Source organism: Triturus cristatus, chromosome 10 (assembly GCF_964204655.1).
Source record: "Triturus cristatus chromosome 10, aTriCri1.1, whole genome shotgun sequence".
NCBI lineage: Eukaryota > Metazoa > Chordata > Amphibia > Caudata > Salamandridae > Triturus > Triturus cristatus.
In genome coordinates, this window is record NC_140593.1 from 913,169,434 (window position 1) to 913,195,023 (window position 25,590).

Below are 25,590 nucleotides of genomic sequence, written 5' to 3' on the forward strand. Positions count from 1 at the left end.
CTGTTATCACGCCCTGAATGCATATGAGGATAGATACCACGATAAAGGTCCCGAAGGCTTAGCGGCCCTATATAGGAAGGTAGACATCGGAGAAGAAAGAGAGGGCGACGTGACGAACCTCTTTACTCGTACACTCGAGGTCTACCGACACCTTAAAGAACATAGGCAGACCACCAAAGCAGAAACCCCCATAGCGACTAAGCCCCAGGAAGGAAGGGCTGATGCCATGATGCCCATCAAAGAAGCTTCCCCCTACTGGGTCCCCCCACGAGGTCAGGGAACACATGACGACATCAACCACCAAGATGCGAAGGGGAGGGTTGTATATAACTGGGTCTACCAGCCGTGGGACCGGCAAGATATTTTGACCTTTAGAAAAACTCTACCCGACTTGAGAAAGAACCCGACTGCCTTCTACACTGAACTGGGTACAGCCTTAGGTTCTACGATTATGACTTTAGCAGATATCGACTTGTTCTTTGGGCTATGTCTGCCGGCTGATGTGTGGAAACAAATCCGGAAAGTTGACCACGCTGAGCCGTTCGGGTATACCTGGGTACAACTCGATACCATAAATAAGCAGCGAGAACCAGGACAGAAACCCCCGAAAGCCATATTAGAGCTCCCAGACAAGATTGTACTAAAGCTGAAGACTCTAATCCCAGAAAGAAAGGTAGACTGGTCGATAGTGACGGCTTGCCGCCAGAAAACCCAGGAGGATGTGTCTGAATACTTCTCCCGATTCGAGACTGTGTTTTCCGATTACAGTGGCCAAGACATGACCACCGCAACCGGACATCACCTCTTTGTCCAGAATTATGTGAAGGGTCTGTCACAAGAAGTTTCCCAGAAACTACAGACCATCGAGAGTAGTTGGGCAGCCTCCAAACCCGCAGCAATTCTCCAGATGGCCCAATATTACGAAAATCAGAAAAACGAGAACGATAGGGCGTCAGAGAAGAAGAAAAAGGAACTGAAGGAGAGGGTAATGATAGCGCAGTTGCAAGGGGTGACCATAGGAAGGGAACCCCCGAAAGAGAATTACCAACCAACCGCCCCTAGAAAGCTACCCCCTAGAGACCATACACCTGCACCCTACAACGGACGAAGAGACTTAGATGGGAACCAATGTGCGTTCTGTAGAGGGTTCGGACACTGGAAATCCCAGTGCCCGGTCCTTCTGGAACAAACAAAAATAGGGATCCCAGAGACACAGCATATGACCCCAGAAACAGAGGACAGGGACGAGGGCACACGAACGACGCAACCAACGTCAGGCCAGGCAAACCAAACACCTTTGATCGCCCCCGACAAAACCAGTGTCAGCAGTCCGACTACGAAAGCACCCATGACTTCGCATAGGACCGCCAGGGGCAAGGGAGGGATCCAGTCGAACTCCGTGTTGACCAGCAAGGTCCTTACGTCACTGCTAAGGTCTTGGGCACAAAATCTCCATTCCTGGTAGACACTGGGGCGACACGTAGTGCGTTATCCAAACGACTGATCCCTAGGGCACCCTTGTCTGGCTCACATGTAACCTCAATAGGCTTCGATGGAACGCCCTCCACTAACCCCTTATCAGCACCAATCTCCTTTGACTTAGAAGATAACACCACTGACACGACCTTTCTGCTCTCCTCCAACACCCCCGATGCTATTATGGGACTTGATTTGCTAAAACATTTTCGAGCTACCATCAGATGCTCCCCAGACGGAGTTCGAGTCATCCTACACGATAACCCAGATCTGTCCAGACCCTGTCACACACGGCGTATGCTCTCTATAACCGATGCTGACATGTCCCTACTCGATACATTACCTTCACATCTATGGGCTAAAACCGACTCAGATGTAGGGCGCATGGTGATTGACCCAGTACACATAACCGTCCGACCAGACGCAGTGCTCCCAAAGCTTCCACAGTATCGGATATCACCCGAAGGCGAGAAGGCATTGGTGGAAATCATCGAGTCCCTAGTCGAGGCAGGAGTGGTAGAAGAAGTAGTCAGTAATGTTTGCAACAGCCCTATCCTACCCATTGTAAAGAAGCAAGGCGAGGGAGATGAGAAAGCCTACCGTTTCATTGTTGATTTGCGAGAGGTTAACAAAGTAGTCATACCCCAGTACCCCGTGGTCTCAGACATCACCACCATCCTCACCCTGATTCCATCCACTGCCACCACCTTTACTGTTATTGATCTCAAAAACGCATTCTTCTCCATCCCCATCCACCCAGACAGCCGTTACCTCTTCGGCTTCACCCTAAAAGCCCGTTCATACAGATTCTGTAGGGCACCCCAAGGCTACACTGAGAGTCCCAGCATTTATAGCCAAGCCCTCAAGAGACAGCTAGATGCAGTCCAACTACCCGATGGAGTGGTGTTGATACAGTACGTCGATGACATTCTTTTGGCGGCCGACACCACTCCACTTGCCGTCACAGCCACCATTCACCTCTTCCGCTTCCTTGCGGAGAACGGTCACAAGGTCTCCAGAAAGAAATTGCAATTCTGCCAGCCCCAAGTAACGTATCTAGGCCACCTACTATCCAAAGACGGGAGGAAACTTACCCCTGACCGAATTCAGACCATCCTAGAAACCCCTGTTCCCAAAACTCAGAAGCAAGTGCGGTCCCTAGTAGGCCTCACCTCCTTTTGTCGACTGTGGTTGCCAAACTTCAGTCTTATCGTAAAACCTCTGCTTTCCCTGCTGGCTAAAGATGCCCCCTCCCCTGGACACCCGAATGTCAATCCTCCTTCAAAGAATTACGAGACGCCCTCTGTTCGGCCCCAGTCCTAGGAACCCCAGACTACACTAAACCTTTCTCCCTCTACACCCACGAAAGGGAGGGATGTGCGTTGTCTGTCCTAACCCAGTCCATAGGCCCTAAACAACGCCCTTGTGCCTACTTCTCTGCCACTCTTGACCCTGTAGCCAGAGCTCTGCCCGCATGCCTTCGAGCAGTAGCCGCCGCGGCTATCTCTATCCGGCAAAGCGAGGGGATCGTACTCTCAAACCCCCTCACGGTACTGGTACCCCATGCGGTTGACACCCTCCTGAACCAGACCAAGACTCAACACCTGACTAGCGCACGACTGACCGGTTACGAACTGACTCTGCTTGCCCCCCACATCACATTGAAACGATGCACCACTCTGAATCCAGCTACCCTACTACCTCTCCCTGACACTGATCCCAATGCGTCCCCTATACACGACTGTGTGACCCTCACCGACGAACAGACCAAGAGTAGGGTCGACCTCCGAGATACTGCCTTACCGGACCCTGACGGAGAACTGTTGGTGGATGGCTCATGCATCAAGCTCCCCGATGGCACCACCTCAGCTGCCTATGCAGTCACCACAGCCCGAACAGTTGTTGAGACAGCCCGCATCACACAGCGATCCGCACAGGCGGCGGAACTAATTGCTCTCATACGAGCCTGCATCCTGGCAGCAGGGACAACCGCAAACATCTACACAGACAGTCAGTACGCCTTCGGGGTAGTTCACCACTTTGGGCTCTTATGGAAAGAGAGGGGATTCTTGACTTCTCATGGCACACCCATCCTGCATGGAGATCTAGTCTCTGCCCTGACCGAAGCGGTCCTCCTCCCCACACGGCTGGCTGTGATCAAATGCCAAGCACACAAGAAGGTGACAGACATTATAGGACAGGGAAATGCACTAGCTGACATTACTGCCCGAACCACAGCCGAGAATAGGTCCACGACCCGTATGTACGTGACCAGGTCACAAGCTGAGAAATGGAAGGATGCTGGGGAAACGATTAGGGACATCCAATTAGCCAGTACACCACACGAGTTAGCTGAATGGGCACGGGTGGGATTGAAGGACGATGATGGTTGCTGGCGGACTAAGGACTCGAACAAATGGTTGCTACCAGACTCATACTTGATCCCCATGCTGACCATGGCACACTCCCCCGCACATATAGGGTCTGCCCCCATGATCGAACTCGTCTCCAAAGTCTGGCACAACGACAAGATCCCAGACTCAGCCAAACGTCTGGTCCAACAATGCCTAGTATGCCTCCAACACAACCCTGGGAAAGGAACTGCTGTACCCCGGGGAGGGTTCGGGGTCCCCAATCACCCTTTTGAAGTCCTACAAATGGACTATGTCCAGTTAGAAAGGTGCCAAGGTTTGAAGTACGTACTTGTCGTTGTGTGTGCCTTCAGCAAGTGGGTGGAAGCCTACCCAACCCACGACAACACCGCTATGACTACTGCAAAGGTACTACTGAAGGAATTCTTCCCCCGATACGGCCTTTGTCGAATTTTGTGGAGCGACAACGGCCCCCACTTCGTAGCCGAAGTTATCCAACTCATCTTAAAGGGGTTGGGTGTAAAACAGAAATTCCATGCGGTCTTCCATCCCCAATCTGCAGGCCTGGTTGAGCGACACAATGCCACATTGAAGCTTAAGATAGCAAAAATAGTCGCCACCACAGGACTAAGATGGCCAGACGCTCTCCCACTAGCATTGCTATCAATGCGTTCCACCCCCACCAAACACCACTTAACCCCCTACGAGGTCGTCTTTGGGCGGCCCATGAACCTTTGGACTGCACCAAAACCAACATCCATCCACGACGTCCCGGACGTCCTCATGTCTGACTATTTGTATAACCTAACTAAGACGTTGTCTGTTATCCATCAGCAGGTGCTGCACGCCATTCCCGATGCTTCCAGGGGCCCGGGACACGACATCCAACCCGGTGACTTCGTCTTAGTGCGTAACTTCCAGCGCACCAAGAGTCTGGAGCCCCGGTGGACGGGCCCCCTGCAAGTCCTGATCACCACCCGAACAGCTCTTCGAGTGCAGGGGAAACGCAATTGGCTGCATGCACACCACTGCAAGAAGGTATCACCGACCCTGACAACCACGGACAACATCACCGCCCAAGAAGAACTTCTGGACAAAGACCGACCATCCCTGAGCCGCTGCCCAGATACAGAGACACTCGAGTTAGTAAGATATCCTGATCCCACCGTGCCATCCAAGGAAGGGTATAACTTGCGACGAAAGGAGAGAACTTCGGCTAAGCAGACCACAGGCTAAGTGGAAATCTCAGAGCGGTAACCTAGTCACCTCAAAGGCCACCGGGAGAGAAACTAAGCGAAGTCTGTGGTTCTGCCCGCTACCGAGTCTCTTGAAGGTGATGGAAGCGCCCGACATGAAGATGATGGAAGCAACCGGACGTCCGAAGATCCACTACAAAAACCCAAAGACTGACCGAATGCACAGCTTCAAGACTATCGCACTTTTCATTACCCTTCTCTTTTGCCTTCTCCTCGTGGTCACCTTCTGGATCATGGAGGAGGGCACACCCGCTCATAAGATATTGCTGACCACCGTTCAACCTACCACCACGAAAGAACACCATCTGATCTCACTTTCACCCCAACTCCGAGAAAGGCGTAAGTAGTTCTGGAATAACTCTTTTGTGCAGTTGCTCCACCAACACAATCTTGCTGCCAACGCCACCAATTGCTGGATCTGTGGATTGCTGCCACATGCCACTGGACACTCTATCCCTTTCATCCCTTCACCTTTTTCTGTCCATGGTTCCTGCCTCGCCTGGCTAATCCTCCTGCAAGAAAGCTACAAGGACAATGCCACTTCCGGCAGAACCATGTCACACTTCTACCATGGGTTCTGGCTGAACAAAACTGGAAAAACTTCTGCCCTCTTCTGCCCTCTGAGATCGAACACTTCCTTTCACATGGACATCCCTGCCAAAGAACGAGTTGAAATGCAGGTGTTCAACAACCCAGCCAGACCCACCTTCTCTTATCTCCGGAAACGGACGGCCGCCACCCTAACAGTGGCCCTGTCCGTCATCAACATCACTGGATTTGTGTGCCTCGAAGGCCTGGGGACGCAGCTGGTGGGCCACAGCTCCTGCCTCATCACCCAAACATTGGACTCAGTTGACCCACCCTCCTTTGTTGCCTCCCCGAATATGTACTTTGTCTGTGGTACTAAGGCCTACACCTGGCTTCCGAAAGGTTGGGGAGGCACCTGCTACATCGCCTTTGTCCTTCCTCCGACATATGTGGCTCCAGCAAACCACCACCGACAGAAGCGGGCCAAAGACATTGTGCAAGCCGACTCCGCCGGAGCACAGTTCATGGACGCAGTGAAAGGCCTTGTTCCACTCTGGGGTCCAATGGCAAACAGCCGTGCCATCCGCCACTTAACCCAGGCAGTCGAGACGGCGATGAACATTACAGCTGGCGCCCTCGCCAACAACACCGCTGAGCTTCAGGCCGTCCGCCTGGTGGCTCTTCAGAACCGCCTCGTTCTAGATGTGGTTCTGGCTGATCGTGGAGGAGCATGCCGCATCATTGGGTCCAGCTGTTGTACCTACGTACCGGATAACTCACCCTCAGTCTACAAAGCAATTGAACACCTCCACAGACTGTCCACAGAGGTCCATCAAGAGCAAGAAGAATGGTCACTGGGGAGTTGGTTTTGGGATACTATTAAAAGTTGGGGATGGAGGCTGTTTTCATTTATCCTCATACCAATTGTGATACTATGTGGATGTTGCTTGGGGATTCAGTGTCTGCCACCTTTATGTTCGCTTTTTATGAACTGCATCTGCCCTAAGACTTTGGACTTTGAAACAGAGCGAATGAAAGATCTGAATGAGGTGGAAGTACGGGGTATTATGGGGATAGATCCAAACTAGGCAAGCTGGCGAGATATGTTAAAAGGGAGGACTGTGGAAATTTAGCTTGCAAACTGAACATTATCTGCGCCATCTTGCCTCTCCCCAGCGCCACGCACAGCGAATGCACGGCCGCCATTTTAGGCACCCCACTCTCTCCCCGCTCATTCTCGATCACCAGCGCTTTGCCCTGGCGCTGCGAACATCCCCCGCGCGCCGGCCACCCCCGCTCTCTCATACACGGGCCATAAACCCTCTCCTTCAGCGCGACCCTGCTACGGAACCACATCCGACCGACATCCCATACATGGTCATGCCGCTCCTTTGATAACCCCCTTCCTCTGCGCCCCATTGTCCGAACTGGTCCCAGGCCATCACCTAGCCCTGCGGATGCAGTTTATTGCCCCTACTGTAAGGGAAACACCCCACATCAAAGGGATTACAGTGGATCAAAGCCCCTACCCCCTGAGACCCGGCCGGTCGCACACACCCCCGGGAATTGGCGGAATTCCCTGCTGCGCGATAGCCATCTCCCACTGCGGGTAAGGTGGGAACCTCTACTGTAACTATGTGTGGGATCGGATCTGAGCCGGGGCTTCAGGGGATGTTCTCTCATGCATCAAGGGAATCTCAAGAATGTACTATGTGTAATAAAGCAATAAACCGGTGTATAAGAGACCAGGTCTCAGAGATGCAGTTAGAGCACCTCGTGACGATACCTTGCTGTCTGATCTGATGTGTTCTGCTCCGACGGAATAAAACTTTGTTTCCTGCCTTCCAGTCTCCGGCGCCTGCCTCTTTCATTGGTAAATTATCGAGTGGTATGAGAGGCGATTACCGCCGGGCAAATACTTGAAAGGTTATCGACTGAAATTGCCGCTACCATTTAACACCGCCAGTGGTGCGGCTCGCAAACTGGTTCTGCGATGACCCTCGCAATGTCAGGAATCTTCACGCTTCGGGACGATGCTCGACACACTCGGCGATGCGGGGATCCTGCGTGTTGCGATGGTGCCGCGATGACATTTTCCACGCACTCTCGTTCTTGCGACACGCAATCGGATGATGCGTTTGGTACCAGTTGTTTCTTTTTCACGCTTCTGCTTCCCAGCTCCCAAACACAGCAAAACGACCTCCTGAGGCCCCAAGACTGGGCAAGCACTCCAAGGCAGGTCAGAACTCTCTCAGCAGAGTTCCAGGGGAGCTGGTGGTGAAGTCCTTTTGTTCCTGGGACTTCTTAACAGGGAGCCAGCTCTTCTCAGGCCATTGGAGATCAGAATCAAAAGAAGGGGACACAGCAAAGTCCTTCCCCTCTCCTTGGCAGCAAAGCAAAACAGCAAGCAGGCAGTCTTCTCCTCTTCAGTCCCTTTCAGCTTTCTCCTTGGCAGAGGTTTCTTCTTAGTTCCAAAGTGATCTAAAGTTTTAGGTGTCTGGGGTCCTCTTCTTATACCCCTCCAAGCCTTTGTCTCTCTTTGTTCCAGTGGGGGGATTCCCCTGCTCAAACCGGTTCCTGGGTGTGCTCTGCTCTGGAGCACCTGGTTCCTTTCAGAGTGAGGGGCAGGGTCGTTAGACGCTCAGCAGGAGGTGGAGCCTTCTTTGTGCCAGCAGAGGCAGAGTCCTCAGCCTGGCCAGCAGGGGGTGGAGCCAGCTTTGTGTTGGCAGGGGCAGCCCTATTCAAACCCAGGGACTACTCCTCCCACCCATCTAAAGCAGATCTCCCTATTCACCCTGCTGCTGACTCATCCAGGCTCCTGGAGCCACCTAGCCCATCACATGACACCCTTCAGCCAACCAGCACACAGGCACACAGGAAGGTTAAACAGGAGAATAGCTACTTTCTAAAAAGTGCTATTCTCACACAGTGAATTTAAAAACCATCTTGCTAAAAAGATGTATAATTAAATTCTGAACACAGAGATACCAAACTTGGATTTTCTATCTTGCCCTTATGGGAAGATAGGCATGTAAACAGCCTTCCCCATTCTATCCTATGGGCAAGATAGCCTCTCAGCAGTGAAAAACGAAAATGGCTGTAAGTCACTACCAGGGCATGTTACACACCTCAGTACATGCCCTACCTTTCAGATACACTGCACCCAGCCCAGGGGGGTACCTAGGGCCACCATAGGGATGCCTGACATGTACAGAAAGGGAAGGATAAGGCCTGGTCAGTGGGTACACTGGCCAGGTCGACATGGCAGTCCTGGACTGCACATAGGCACTGCAAGCAGGCCTAAGACATTATTTTAGCGATACTCCTGTGGGTGGCACAATCAGTGCTGCAGCCCACTAGTAGCATTTGAATCACCAGCCCTGGCACACGCAGTGCACTTTACTAGGGGCTAACAGGTGAAACAAATATACCAATCATGGATAACCAATCAATATAACAATTTACCAAGGGAGCACTTGCACTTTGACACTGATCAGCAGTGGCAAAGTGCCCAAAGCATCTAAACCAGCAAAAACGAAATCCAGCATAGCATCAAAAACACTGGGGGTAGAGGCAAAAAGTCAGGGGTAACCACGCCAAAGATGCCAGGTCTAACACGTGTCCCCTCCAGCTGAAAGTGGGGAGAACTACCCACCCTCTTGGGAGTTCTCATCGCTAAGGCGGAAAAACCTGCACAGACCATCAGCGTTGGCGTGTTCTGTACCGGGGCGGTGTTCCACCGTAAAGTCCATCCCCTGTAGGGAAATGGACCACCTCAACAGCTTAGGATTCTCACCCCTCATCTGCATCAACCATCTGAGGGGCCTGTGGTCCGTCTGAACCCGGAAGTGAGTCCCAAACAAGTAGGGCCTCAGCTTCTTCAGCGCCCAGACCACAGCAAAAGCTTCCCTTTCAATCGCACTCCACCTCTGTTCCCTGGGAAGTAGCCTCCTACTAATGAAAGCTACAGGTTGGTCCAAGTCCTCATCATTTAGTTGTGAGAGCACCGCTCCCACTCCATGCTCAGAAGCGTCTGTCTGCACTATGAATTCCTTGGAGAAGTCAGGCGCCTTGAGTACAGGTGCTGTACACATGGCCTCCTTCAGGGCATCAAAAGCTTCTTGGCAGGCACTGGTCCAAATCACTTTCTTCGGTAACTTCTTGGAAGTTCGTTCTGTCAAGGGAGCAACAATGGTGCCATACCCCTTGACAAAACGGCGATAGTACCCGGTGAGTCCTAAGAAGGCTCTCACCGCTGTCTGGGTCTTGGGGGGTTCCCAGGCCCGGATGGTATCTATCTTGGCTTGTAGGGGCGCCACCTGACCGCTTCCTACTTGGTGTCCCAAATACACCACCGAACCCTGCCCTATCTGGCACTTACTGGCCTTGATAGTGAGGCCTGCACTATGCAGAGCCTTCAACACTGCGCAGAGGTGTTGCAAGTGTTCTTCCCAAGTGGAGCTGAACACAGCAATGTCGTCCAGATATGCGGCGCTGAATTGCTCCAGCCCGGACAGCACCTGGTTGACCAGTCTCTGGAATGTGGCAGGGGCGTTCTTCAACCCAAAGGGCATGACACGGAACTGGAAGTGCCCCTCTGGCGTTGAAAACACAGACCTCTCCTTGGCCCCATCGGTTAAGGCAATCTGCCAGTACCCAGAAGTTAAATCAAACGTACTGAGGTAGTTGGCAGCTCCCAACCGATCCACGAGCTCATCAGCTCTGGGGATGGGGTGTGCGTCAGTCTTCGTGACCGCATTGAGCCCACGGTAGTCCACACAAAACCTAAGTTCTGGAGTGGCACCTGGCGCAGCAGCTTTCGGTACAAGTGCCACTGGGCTAGCCCAGGGGCTGCTGGAGGGCTCAATCACCCCTAGCTCCAACATCTTAGAAACCTCCTTCTTGATGCTGGCCCTGACCTTGTCAGCCACCCGGTAAAACTTCTGTTTCACAGGCATGCTATCTCCCGTGTCCACGTCATGGACACACCAGTTGGTGATACCGGGAGTCAGGGAGAACAGAGATGCAAACTGACCCAGCACATGGCGACAGTCCCTCTGCTGTTCTGGGGTCAGGGTGGGCGAGAGGACCACTCCATCCACTGACCCATCTTGCTCCTTAGCTTCCAGGAGGTCAGGAAGAGGATCGCTATCCTCCTCCAGCCCTGCATCTGTAGCAAGGAGCATTGTGATCTCAGACCTCTCAAAATGGCGTTTGAGGCGGTTCACGTGTAGGACCCTCATGGGGTTCCTGGGAGATCGCAAGGTGACCAGGTAGGTCACCTCACTGTTGCGCTCCACCACCTCATATGGCCCAGTCCACTTGTCTTGGAGCGCGCAAGGCTCCACTGGCGCCATCACCCACACCATCTGCCCAGGTTGAAATTCCATCAGAGTGGTATGCTGGTCATACCACCTCTTCATCTCATCCTGGCTGGCTTCCAGGTTCGCCTGAGCGAGGGCCCGGAAGCGCTGTGTCTGGTTGCGGATGGCCAGCACATAGCTGAACACATCCTGGGGGGTTTTCCCAGGGGATTTCTCCCAACCCTCCTTCACCAGACTGAGAGGTCCTCTAACAGGGTGCCCGTACAAAAGCTCAAAGGGACTGAACCCCAGAGACTTTTGTGGTACCTCCCTGTAGGCAAATAATAGGCATGGCAAAAAGACGTCCCACTTCCGTCTCATGGGCTCCGTCAGCCCCATGATCATGCCCTTCAGAGTCCGGTTGAACCTTTCAACCAACCCATTTCCTTGAGGGTGGTAAGGAGTGGTGAACTTATAAGTTACCCCACACTCCTCCCACAGAGACTTCATATACCTGGAGATGAAGTTGGTACCCCGGTCAGATACCACCTCTTTGGGGAAACCCACGCGGGAAAAGATCCCCATCAACGCACGGCCCACCACCGGGGCTGTGGTTGTCCTGAGAGGGATAGCCTCCGGGTACCGGGTGGCATGATCCACCAGGACCAGGATGAACCTGTTGCCTAAGGCGGTCCTGGGGTCCAGTGGCCCCACAATATCTATTCCCACCGGCTCGAAAGGGGTGCTCACTACCGGAAAAGGCTGGAGAGGGCCTTTGCATTTTCCTCCAGCCTTGCCACTTGCCTGGCAAGTCTGGCATGATTTACAAAAGGAAGCGACGTCCGTCTTCATCCCGGGCCAGTAAAAGTGGGTGGCAAGCCTTTGTCGGGTCTTGTCCTGCCCGAGATGTCCTGCAAGAGGCATGTCGTGAGCCAGACCCAGTAGGAAGTCTCTGAACCCTGCGGGTACCACCAGGGTACGTGATCCACTGGGCTCAGCAAACCTAGGCTCACTGTACAACAAGTCATTCTCCCAGTAGAGAAAGAAGTTCTTCGGATCAGCACCTGCTGCCTGGTCTGCAGCCTGGTGCCGCAGACCTTCAAGAGTAGGGCATGTCTTCTGCGCACGGCAGAACTCCTCTCTGGAGGGACCACCCTCTTGCTGCCAATGGGTCAGCTCAGGTATGTCTCCCAGCTCAGCTACCTGTTCCCCTGTAGGCTCCAGGGCATCCCCCGTAGGTTCTGCTCCTTCCTGGACCGTGGGAACAGCGGGGGTGGACGCACCACGCCCCTTGCCCTTCCTCTTTCTGGCAGGGACCTGGGCCACTGTTTCAGGCTCCAGGTCTGCTTCACAACCCTGTCTGGCTGCCATGGACCGGGTGGTCACACAGACCCACTCAGGCAAACCCAACATCTCCAAATGAGCCTGGCGTTCCACCTCCTTCCACGGGGAACTCTCCAGGTCATTACCTAGCAGACAGTCTACTGGCATGGATGGACTCGCAACAACTCTGAGAGGACCTGAGACCCCCCCCACTCAAAGGGAACATGTGCTACCTTGCAAAGGCGCACAGAGTTGTCAGCTGACACTACAGGGTGAAGTACGTCTGGAATGATCAGCTCCTCAGGGACCCACTGACACCTGACCGTAGTCACACTGGCTCCAGTTTCCCTGAGAGCCTCCACCCTCCTCCCATTGATGGTCACCCACTGCCTGTACTTCTTAGTGTTATCAGGGACAGGGGTTTCCTGGACCATCTCTGTGTCTCCTAAAGAGACAAGGGACATAACTGCTAAACCCTCCAAATCACTAGAAATTAAATCCCCCCCAAAAGCTACACTATCTATACCCGGTGTTGGAGCACCCGTGGGTGCCTGGGATTTCTTGGGACACACAGGAGCTTTGTGACCCAATTCCTGACAGTGATAACACCTAATGGGACCCTTGTTATCCGACCTGTCCTAAGGGGGCCTGGTTGGTTTGGGTTTTGACTTGGGGTACTGGGACTGGTTACCCTGGGAACTATTTTGGGGCCCTTGTGAGAACTCCTTTTGGTTACCCTTGTCCCCCCCACTCTTCTGCTGGGGACCCTGCCCACCTTTGGCAATGGTACCCACAATTCCTCTGTGGACCCTGGTACTGGTCCAGCGGTCCGCCTCCTTAGCAAGCTCAATGGGGTCCGTCAACTTGCTATCTAAAAGATGCTAGCGCAGCTCTGGAACACATAGACTACTCAAGTGCTCCCAACTAATTAAATGTAACAACCCCTTATAATCAGTTACCTTGCTGCCCTTCATCCAACCTTCCAGTGCCCGCGAGTACAGATTCACACACTCCATCCAAATCTCAGACTCTTTCTTCTTGGAATTCCTAAACTGCAGTCTATACTGCTCTGGAGTAAGTCCATACCTGAGACATAGGGCCTCCTTCATATTGGGATAGGTCATGGTACCTGCTAATTCTAAGGGCTCTAGAGCACTCCTCCCAGAAGCCTCAAAATGTTTCCACAGGCCCGCCCCCCAATGCTGTTCAGGCACACCATTCATTCTCAATGCTATCTCATACGATGTAAACCAGGCATAGATATCTTCACTCCTATTGTAATTCTGCACTAAATCCTTGGGGATATATACTTTACCCCCTGAACTGGCTGTGCGCTGCCACCATTTGAACCGGACTCCACCTGCTTGGCCTTGATGTCCAGTTCTCTCATGCTCACTTCATGAGCCAGAAGCAATTTCTTCTCCTCCAAGGCACGGGCATTCCTGCTCTCCTCCGCCGCCTTGTCTGATTGCTTCATTTTCATTTTCATTATTTCCAATTCATGGTCTCTCACCCTTTGATTCTCCTCCATCTCCTCTGGAGTGAGCCCCCTACTGGAATGGGAGCTGCCAGCCCTTGAGACTGCTCTGCCCACGGGCAGATCTTGGGGAACAAAACCATCCTCTTCATTTGCATCATCTTCCTCTTGGGCCTCCCACCAGGCCGTCAAGACTTTTTGGAGCTCATCCTTTCTAGCTCCACTTTTAAAAGGGCAACCACGGTCTTTGCAGAATCGCTTGAGCTCTACAACTCCGTACGAATACAAATCTGCAATGGAAAGCTCCACTTCTGCCCTCTCACTTGTTGCCACCTGAGACATGATGCTCTTGAAGAGTTACTCAAAAATAGAAATACAGTATGTGGTTGTCTATTGGTCTGCACTCCTAGTGATGTACACCAATTACTGTGGGTCAAGTACAAATACAAGTTCAATCCTCACCGCTGACCACCAATGTTAGATCTGGGGGTCTCTAGTTGGCAGGGTGGGTACCACTGTCCAAGTAGGGACCCTTGCTTCTAGTCAGGGAAAGGGGGATACACTGTAAAGATAACCCCTGCTCACCCTCTAGGTAGCTTGGCCTGAGCAGTCTAGGCTATCAAAGGCAATGTGTAAAGTATTTGTACCAACACTCACAGTAACACAGTGAAAACACCACAGATTTACTCCACACCAGTTTTAGAAAAATAAGGTATCTTTACTAAAAACTTCACAAGACCAAATACTACAGACAAACCAACATATAATTCAAAAGGTTACTTTAAAGATAGTTCAAGAGCTTGCAGAAAGTACTCCAGGATGTAAAAGTCAGAGTCCTGCACAATGCGACTCTCAATGCACAAAATGCGACACTTTCGTGCCGAACAGTACCTGTAGTTGCGATAAGGTTCCCAAAAGCTATAACAAGGAAGATGGCAAAGGCGATGCGATACTCCTGAGATCCTGGGGAGGCTTTGCAGCAGACCTGCTTCACGCAGCAGAGGTGGATGCGCCGGCTCCGATCTGTAAGGGGAGGATGCGATGACTTTGGCTTTCGTTGCGTAGGTTTCTTAGGGGGAAGCTTCACGCACAGGTTCGATGCGACACTCTTCGATGTGGTGTGATGCGTGGCGCAGCGTTGCCTTCCGGCGCCGCAACTCTCGATGCGCCACGGAACGGGACTCTGCGTCGACGCACGCAGCGACTGGAGACTTTCACGCACCGGCAGTGGTGCGGCTCGCAAACTGGTTCTGCGACGACCCTCGCAATGTCAGGAATCTTCACGCTTCGGGACGATGCTCGACGCACTCGGCGATGCGGGGACCCTGCGTGTTGCGATGGTGCCGCGATGAAATTTTCCACGCACTCTGGTTCTTGCGACACGCAATCGGATGATGCGTTGGGTACCAGTTGTTTCTTTTTCACGCTTCTGCTTCCAGCTCCCAAACACAGCAAAACGACCTCCTGAGGCCCCATGACTGGGCAAGCACTCCAAGGCAGGTCAGAACTCTCTCAGCAGAGTTCCAGGGGAGCTGGTGGTGAAGTCCTTTTGTTCCTGGGACTTCTTAACAGGGAGCCAGCTCTCCTCAGGCCCTTGGAGATCAGAATCAAAAGAAGGGGACACAGCAAAGTCCTTCCCCTCTCCTTGGCAGCAAAGCAAAACAGCAAGCAGGCAGTCTTCTCCTCTTCAGTCCTTTTCAGCTTTCTCCTTGGCAGAGGTTTCTTCTTAGTTCCAAAGTGATCTAAAGGTTTAGGTGTCTGGGGTCCTCTTCTTATACCCCTCCAAGCCTTTGTCTCTCTTTGTTCCAGTGGGGGGATTCCCCTGCTCAAACCGGTTCCTGGGTGTGCTCTGCTCTGGAGCACCTGGTTCCTTTCAGAGTGAGGGGCAGGGTCGTTAGACGCTCAGCAGGAGGTGGAGCCTTCTTTGTGCCAGCAGAGGCAGAGTCCTCAGCCTGGCCAGCAGGGGGTGGAGCCAGCTTTGTGTTGGCAGGGGCAGCCCTATTCAAACCCAGGGACTACTCCTCCCACCCATCTAAAGCAGATCTCCCTATTCACCCTGCTGCTGACTCATCCAGGCTCCTGGAGCCACCTAGCCCATCACATGACACCCTTCAGCCAATCAGCACACAGGCACACAGGAAGGTTAAACAGGAGAATAGCTACTTTCTAAAAAGTGCTATTCTCACACAGTGAATTTAAAAACCATCTTGCTAAAAAGATGTATAATTAAATTCTGAACACAGAGATACCAAACTTGGATTTTCTATCTTGCCCTTATGGGAAGATAGGCATGTAAACAGCCTTCCCCATTCTATCCTATGGGCAAGATATCCTCTCAGCAGTGAAAAACAAAAATGGCTGTAATTCACTACCAGGGCATGTTACACACCTCAGTACATGCCCCACCTTTCAGATACACTGCACCCAACCCAGGGGGGTACCTAGGGCCACCACAGGGATGCCTGACATGTACAGAAAGGTAAGGATAAGGCCTGGTCAGTGGGTACACTGGCCAGGTCGACATGGCAGTCCTGGACTGCACATAGGCACTGCAAGCAGGCCTAAGACATTATTTTAGCGCTACTCCTGTGGGTGGCACAATCAGTGCTGCAGCCCACTAGTAGCATTTGAATCACCAGCCCTGGCACACGCAGTGCACTTTACTAGGGGCTAACAGGTGAAACAAATATACCAATCATGGATAACCAATCAATATAACAATTTACCAAGGGAGCACTTGCACTTTGACACTGATCAGCAGTGGCAAAGTGCCCAAAGCATCTAAACCAGCAAAAACGAAATCCAGCATAGCATCAAAAACACAGGGGGTAGAGGCAAAAAGTCAGGGGTAACCACGCCAAAGATGCCAGGTCTAACAGTGATCTATAAGCTAAACTGAGAGCATATTTTCTGTAAATTCACATTATCTTTCTCAGTCATGTGAGAATGAAGTCTGACATTCTCAGTAAAACATGTACATCCAACAAGGGCAGAGACTGTCAGTTGATTCCTTTGTGTTCTACTGCAGCTTCCCAGAGTGTTCCAAAGAACAAGTAGAGCGCTAACAGTCCTACTTATCATAAACGTATGGCACACCTGAAGCCATCTTGATTGGAATAAAGTGGTAACTCTTAAAACATTTAATTTAAAAAGGAACTCAATGAGGGGGTTTATTTTGCCATAGAAATTATGATTAGTGCTGAAAAAAGAAACATTAGGGCACATTTTGAGTGACTTCTCAAATCCTCTTCTATTTCATTAAAAAATTCTGACATACAGACTGAAACATGCACTTTCAATGCCAGCAGCAGACTACCCTGGTGAGCAGTAGCTTTACTACAGTGATCTAATGAGCAACTAGAGTACTAACATTCTGAATTTATAGCAAATGTGTGACACATCTGAATGCCTTCTTGATGGAATCAAAGTAAAAAACTGAAAGTATTCCTACTGAGGAGACTGTAGTGAATGAGGAAATTAGGAAACTTCATAACAAATAAGTCTCCCAAGATGGCCAGACAAAAGAGCCCAAATGTAGAACAAATATCACCCAGATGTAGCCCAAGTATAGCCCAATGACACAATGTCCCAGAGTGTTCTAAAGAACAACTAGAGTGCTAACAGTCTTACTTATGACAAAAGTATGGCACACCTGAAGCCATATTGATTGGAATAAAGTGGTAACACTTAAAACATTTAATTTGCAAAGGAACACAATCAGGGGGTTCATTTTGCCATAGAAATTATGATTAGTGCTGCAGAAAGAACAATTAGGGCACTCTTTGACTTCTCAAATCCTCTTCTATTTCATTAAAAAAATTCTGACATGCAGACTGAAAAATGCACTTTCAATACCAGCAGCAGACTTCCCTGGTGAGCAGTAGCTTTACTACAGTGATCTAATGAGCTACTAGAGTGCTACCATTCAGAATTTATGGCAAATGTGTGACACATCTGAATGCCTTCTTGATGGAGCCAAAGTAAAGAAGCATTGAAAATGCAATAGGTCTCGCCCTCGTTTAAGTAAAGCAATTCTGTTTGTAATTAGGTGGGTTTTTAGCTTTGCCTTTATTAGTGTTTTTCAAACTTTCATGTACATAACATGTATATGCATGCATATATGTATATGTATATGTATGCATGCATTTATATTTGTATTTATATAGATATACAGATTATATATATATATGTTTATATATGTATGTATATATATACACATACATATATAAATGCATATGCATATATGCATATATATATGTGCATATGTGTGCGTGTAGAGAGAGGTAGAGAGAGGTGGAGGTGTAGAGGTAGAGAGGTAGAGGTAGAGAGTAGTAAAGAGAGAGGTAGAGAGAAGAGGATGAGTAGTTGAGAGTGAGTAGTAGAGGGTAGTAGAGAGAGTAGCAGAGTGAGTAGTAGAGAGTAGTAGAGAGTGAGTAGTAGAGAGTGAGTAGTAGAGAGTAGTAGAGAGTGAGTAGTAGAGAGTGAGTAGTAGAGAGTAGTAGAGAGTGAGTAGTAGAGAGTAATAGAGAGTGAGTAGCAGAGTAGTAAAGAGTGAGTAGTAGTAGAGAGGAGTAGAGAGAGAGTAGTAGAGAGTGAGTCGTAGAGAGTAGTAGAGAGTGAGTAGTAGAGAATAGATAGCAGAGAGTGAGTAGCAGAGAGTAGTAGAGAGTAGTAGAGTGAGGAGTAGAGAGTGAGTAGTAGAGAGAGAGTAGTAGAGAGAGTAGAGTAGTAGAGTAGTAGTAGAGAGTGAGTAGTAGAGAGTAGTGGAGTACTAGAGAGAGAGTAGTAGAGAGTAATAGAGATCGAGTAGTAGAGTGAGTAGTAGGGAGTAGTAGAGAGTGAGTAGTAGAGTGAATAGTAGAGAGTAGTAGAGAGCAAGTAGTAGAGAGAAGTAGTAGAGTGTGTAGTAGAGAGTGAGTAGTAGAGAGTAGTAGAGAGTGAGTAGTAGTAGAGAGTAGTAGAGAGTGAGTAGTGGAGAGTGAGTAGTAGAGAGTAGTAGAGAGTGAGTAGTAGAGAGAGAGTAGTAGAGTGAGTAGTAGAGTGAGTAGTAGAGAGTGAGTATTAGAGAGAGCGTAGTAGAGAGTAGTAGAGAGTGAGTAGTAGAGTAGTAGAGAGTGAGTGGTAGAGAGTAGTAGAGTAAGTAGTAGAGAGTAGTAGAGAGTGAGTAGTAGAGAGTATAGTAGAGAGTGAGTAGTAGAGAGAGTAGAGTAGTAGAGAGTGAGTAGTAGAGCGTGAGTAGTAGAGAGCGAGTAGTAGAGACTGAGTAGTAGAGAGTGAGTAGTGGAGAGTGAGTAGTAGAGAGAGAGTAGTAGAGTGAGTAGTAGAGTAGTAGAGTGAGTAGTAGAGAGTGAGTATTAGAGAGAGCGTAGTAGAGAGTAGTAGAGAGTGAGTAGTAGAGTAGTAGAGAGTGAGTGGTAGAGAGTAGTAGAGTAAGTAGTAGAGAGTAGTAGAGAGTGAGTAGTAGAGAGTATAGTAGAGAGTGAGTAGTAGAGAGAGTAGAGTAGTAGAGAGTGAGTAGTAGAGCGTGAGTAGTAGAGACTGAGTAGTAGAGAGTGAGTAGTGGAGAGTAGAGAGCGAGTAGTAGAGAGTGAGTAGTAGAGAGAGTAGTAGAGAGAGTAGTAGAGAGTAGTAGATTAGTAGAGAGTGAGTGGTAGAGAGTAGTAGAGAGTAGTAGTAGAGCGTGAGTAGTAGAGAGTAGTAGAGTGAGTAGTAGAGAGGGAGTAGTAGAGAGGGAGTAGTAGAGAGTGAGTGGTAGAGAGTAGTAGAGAGTAATAGAGAGTGAGTAGTAGAGAGTAGTAGTAGAGAGTAGTAGAGAGGGAGTAGTAGAGAGTAGTAGCAAATGAGTAGTAGAGAGTGAGTATTTTAATTTAAAAGGAACACAATGAGTGGGTTCATTTTGCCATAGAAATTATGATTAGTGCTAAAAAAAGAAGAATTAGGGCACATTTTGAGTGACTTTTCAAATCCTCTTCTATTTCATAAAAAAATTCTGACATGCAGACTGAAACATGCACTTTCAATACCAGCAACAGACTTCCCTGGTGAGCAGTAGCTTTACTACAGTGATCTAATAAGCAACTAGAGTGCTAACATTCTGAATTTATGGCAAATGTGTGACACATCTGAATGCCTTCTTGATGGAATCAAAGTAAAAAACCTGAAAGTATTTCCTATTGAGGAGACTGTAGTAAATGAGGAAATTAGGAAACTTCATAACAAATAAGTCTCCCAAGATGGCCACCAGAGACAAAAGAGCCCAAATGTAGCACAAATATCACCCAGATGTAGCCCAAGTATAGCCCAATGACAGAATGTCCCAGAGTGTTCTAAAGAACAACTAGAGCGCTAACAGTCTTACCTATGACAAAAGTATGGCACACCTGAAGCCGTAACACTTAAAACATTTAATTTTTAAAGGAACATTATGAGGGGGTTCATTATGCCATAGAAATTATGATTAGTGCTGCAGAAAGAAAAATGAGGGCACATTTTGACTTCTCAAATCCTCTTCTATTTCATTAAAAAATTCTGACATGCAGACTGAAACATGCACTTTGAATACCAGCAGCACACTTCCCTGGTGAGCAGTAGCTTTACTACAGTGATCTAATGAGCAATTAGAGTGCTACCATTCAGAATTTATGGCAAATGTGTGACACATCTGAATGCCTTCTTGATGGAACCAAAGTAAACAAGCATTGAAAATGCAATAGGTCTCACCCTAGTTTAAGTTAAAGCAATTCTGTTTGTAATTCGGTGGCTTTTTAGCTTTGCTTGTATTAGTGTTTTTCAAACTTTCATGTACATAACATGCATATGTATGCATATATGTATATGTATGCTTGCATTTATATCTGTATGTATATAGATATGCAGATTATATATATGTTTATATATGTTTGTATATATATATTCACTGAAAAAACCATAGGTTTCAGGGACGTTATAGTTAGCTGGACATTTCACTCGTACAAAACCATAGAAATTCCTCCATTATAGTTAGTTCTGCTAACTATAACTCGCGCGCCCACAATACACTGCTGATGAGGTCACATATTACATCATTCATGACATGGTCAGTGACATCCCTGATGACATCACTGATGACATCACTGATGACATCAACAGTGAATGTTGTTTTGTTTGATATTTAAATATGTATTATATATATATAGCAATTTTTGAGAGAGGTGGGCCATCGGCAATGTCGTTTGGCTATGTTAGATATCCTACATTTGGATAATCATTTTTGTGTTGCCACAATTACATTGTTTTTAAAAAAAGTGATTTGCACTAGGAAAAGTATAATATAATGCACTTTATCAAGTCCTTGAATGATTTGTATTAATAATTCTGGTGTTTAAGCCATTGAGTTATCGCTAAATGAACTGTTGTGACTTTTTTAAACGCAATGATTTTTTAATGTATGCTTTTATGGTTGTTTTTAACAATCGAATAAAGTTATATTGGATTGGATATATAGCAATCTGCATTAAAGAATGAGTGGATATATAAATGTCTGGATAGAGGATTTAGTAGCTGCGTGATTGACTGTTTAAGTGAGTAATTAAAAGTGTCTCACTAAATAAATGGGTTAGTGACTAAACTGTGTGAATGTCTGTATCACTCTGTCTGTTGAGTAATCTGCGGCATCAGTTGGTCACTAGCTACATGAGTGTCTTTATTACTTATTGATTAGTTGGCTGAGTATTTGTATGGGAGACTGAGTGTATGTCTGGTTGAGTGGGAGATGTGTGACTCTGTGCATAGATGTATAAGTGGTTCATTGACTAGATGTATGAGTTTAAGAGTGCATGTGGAAACAGTTGTTTAGGTGAGTGAGTGTGTTTATGGGTGTGTTGATGAGTGAATATATGTCTCAGTTGTACATCTGTAATGAAGTACAAAAATAAAAAGCAGTGTATGTGACCGTTGGTGTATATAAATAACTATTAGTAAGAGTTAGTAATTGTTAGAGTGACTGTATGGATGAGTGTATACATGTAATAGTGATTTTACAACATAAATGAGGTGTTGTGTGTATAACTGTGTATGTGTGTAAATGTAAGTGGGATTGATTCTTTGCATGAGTGAGTAGGATGACTGCATAACCGACTAGGATGACTGCTGTGTCAATGTCTATATAAGTGTATGAGTGCATTTGATAGTGTTCTATTGATTAGTGACTGCATGTATGAGTAATTATGTGGGTGAATGGGTAGTTGTGTGTGTAGACCTAGGAATCAGTGAGTGGGTATGTAGTAACTGGTATTGGTATGTAAATGGTTTAAAAAATGGTACTCTGTATTGTATAGTGAGTGATCAAAGGTTATACTAGTGTGTGATGAGGTGTATTGGCTTGTCACATGGATGTTATCATCAGTGATTTCATCAGTGATGTCATTTGAGATGTCATCAGTGATGTCACTGACCATGTCATGAATGATGTAATATGTGACATCATCAGCAGTGCATTGCGGGCGCGCGAGTTAGCAGAACTAACTATAATGGAGGAATTTCTATGGTTTTGTACGAGCGAAATGTCCAGCTAACTACAACGTCCCTGAAACCTATGGTTTTTTCAATGAATTTCTAAGGTTTTTTTTAATGCTAATTCCTAACTATAACGTGTCTTAAACCTATGTTTTTTTTCAGTGAATATATATATATATATATATATATATATATATATATATATATATATATATATATATATATATATATATATATATATATATATACACATATATATCCAAAGCAAACGAAATGGAGCACTCGCGGGATATCTTGCAAACTTAATACACAGTAGACGTGTTTCTCCACATTGCCTTTTTCAATGCCAATAATTTCATTGAAGTCAACACTTTAACGTTATGTTTTCAAAAGTCGCAGGCATCGCTCTCATTGGTTGAGGAAGTGACCAATGAACGTGGGATTGCAGCTGCTTCATAACTTATTGTTTTGTTTAAGCTGCCATATTAATGTGACAATTCTGGTAATCCTTGTTTTAAAATCTTAATAAAGCACGATGCCCAGTACACCAATGCATCTCCAAATAAGCAAAACATAAATACAAAGTTCTTATTAGTCACGCACATAGCTATTCTGTTGCAGTCCCATCCTGGCAACTTGTGTCACTCCAAACAAATATCCCTCATCAACTGCAGCACGACGAGTCTATCCGTTGGTGTCGGTCTATGATCCAACATCCATAAACCTATACTGATCACAACCTACTTGTTGGACGAGAAGAGCTCGTCCGTGGCAGTTCTGGCAGACAGCAAACGTCATCAAAGCGCCTTTCCACCAACTGCTGCTGGACTCTAAAAAACAGGTGCTACCATGAAGTGAGGGTGGATTCACTGGGTAATATCCAAAGCAAACAGAATGGAGCAATCACTGGATATCTTGCAAACTTTATTCATAGCAGAAGAGTTTCGGCACATTGCTTTTTACAATGCCGGTAATTTCATTGAGGTGAACACTTTTACATGATGTTTGGGACTTTTAAAACATCAAATAAAAGTGCTGACTTCAATGAAATTACCGAAGCATGTAAAAATATTGTGTTAAAATACTGAGATTTTACAACAAGGATTACCGGAATTGTAGCATTAATATGGCGGCTTAATAAAAACAATATGTTATGAGGCAGCTGCAATCCCATGTTCATTGGTCACTTCCTCAACCAATGGGAGTGATGCCTGGGTACTTTTAAAACATCACGTTTATAAAAACACAAAGGTTGCAGGGACGATATAGTTAGGAAGTACAATTTGGGAAACTATGTGATTCACTGAAAAAAATAAAGGTTTTCGGGACGTTATAGTTGGGCACACATTTCACTTGTGCAATACCAGAGAAATGCAGCAGTTATAGTTAGCTAACTATAGCTTACACACCTGCAATGCACTGCTTATTAACTCACATATTACATCACTCATGACATGGTCAGTGGCATCACCAATGACATCGCAAACGACATCACTGATGACTTTTCAAATGACATCACTGAAGACATCATCCAGTGATTGAGAGTGTTTACTAAAATGTACTGCGCGTTAATGATATATACTAAGATAGGTGGCGATTGGAGTGCTTGTGTGGGTGAGTGATCGGGTCTGTAAGTGGTGTTTTTTTTTAGCTTATGCCTTTTAAGCCACGCTCTAATTACATCAGCTACTGTACCTTTGAGCAATCCCCTAGTTTTTTGATCCCACTTAAAGCTCAGTGCACTCCCTTAACCACGACACCAGTGTTTCCTGCAACCAAACCAGCCCTTTGTACCCAGACAATGCACCCCTCTGTGCCAGCGCCAGAGTACTCTGCCCTTTGCCCGTTACCCATGCTGCGCACGTTCGCTTTCAGCAGTAGCTTAACTGCTAAATCACTCGTGACTTGTGACAACTGTGCAGATTTTGAATTAGACAAACAAAAGGAGATTACATTATGGAAATTTTCGCTTTTTATTATGTATGGAATGCAAAATCTCAGTTTTACAAAAAAAAATGCAGGCTATAACACCCAGACTCTGGAAGTGTTCAGCTGATAGGGCAAGGGGGCACCTGGTATATTGTCCTTTACGCTAATTTAACTATGCGGCCACTATCCCCTGCTCCCACGCTATAAACTTTCTAGCGTTTTTCTTGCAACCTACAAGTCTGGCACGAACGCCAAACAAATTCCTTAATGCAAATATATCAAAAATACCTTAGTCTCAAAAACACAGTTTCCCGACCCGGCTCTACAGGACTCCGTTGCAGCAGAAATGAAAAGTTTGGAAAAGTGTCTAGCATTAATGCTGCCCTGGAGCAGTCACGTGATGCGAACGTCATAGCAGGCACACTTAAAGGGACAGGGTTTTGATTTTCTTGTCACTGTTACCCCGGCGCCCTACGCTACAACTAAATTAGAGTGGGTGAGTACAAAATTAAATGGTACTTTCACCGATTATATCCTGCACTGTTATACGGAAGCCACCCCCTGCCTTCCGGATTCCTGGATTAATCGCGAGGACACGACGGATAAGAACGTGGAAAGTCTTACAAAGCTACTAAGAGCAAGGGGCTGACTGAAATCCGTTTCCACGCACGCCTACTGGTTGAACCAGTGATTCTTTCCCCTCTTACTTATCTAGCTGTGTCCCCCACCTGCCTCTTGGCCCGTTTGTCCTTCATCTCTGTACTTGCTTTCAAATGCTCTTTTCTGTGTTTTTATATCTGCCACAAATACGGCTGAGGAACTTTTTTGGGGCTGTTTTGTTCGTCTTACTCCACATGACTGACTTGTGCATGCATGACGATTCAGGCGGGAGACTCCCGACTTTTTAAGCCAAATATGGCTCCTTTCTGAAATTGTCAACGGGAAAAACACTCCCCCCCCCGATTAATTTTTTCAGAATCTTCTAAATGTCCACTTTTAAAATCTTGGCATGTAAGTGATGTGCATTGTGTGACCGTGGGCCGTTCAGTTGTCATAAACTCATATAGTCCACTTGCTGACGTCCTTGTGCCATGCAGACTATACATATGCCCACGATGAGAAACAGTTTAGCAACTTTTGATATTATTTACAGCTGCATGCAGATGACTGTGCGTGTTCTGGTAATAATTGGGTATTATGCCTGTATTTGGTACAAAAGTCTCGAAAGAAAGTCACAGTTTTGTTATACTCCTAAACCGAGGTGGATTTGTGTAAATTGGGAACCACTGGTTTTCAACATTTCCGCTTGCATTGTTTATTTTCCTGTCAACAGAGTAAACATTTTGGAAGGCAGGTTTGGCCTTCCATCCTTCCGAGTTTAGCAAATGGAGCAGAAGTATTGAGCAATGCACCATTTGTTATATACTGCACTT

At 47.6% G+C, this 25,590-nt stretch overlaps 1 protein-coding gene across 1 annotated transcript in view; it reads right to left on the bottom strand.

The window, feature by feature from the left end:
• LOC146796247 (D-serine dehydratase-like) overlaps window positions 1-24,637 on the bottom strand; it is a 440,976-nt gene extending 416,339 nt beyond the window's left edge. Inside the window, exon 1 of the mRNA XM_085628745.1 lies at window positions 24,446-24,637. The gene's annotated coding sequence lies outside the window, so the exon portion shown is untranslated. The remainder of the gene's footprint in view (window positions 1-24,445) is intronic.
• Window positions 24,638-25,590: the final 953 nt, after the last annotated feature.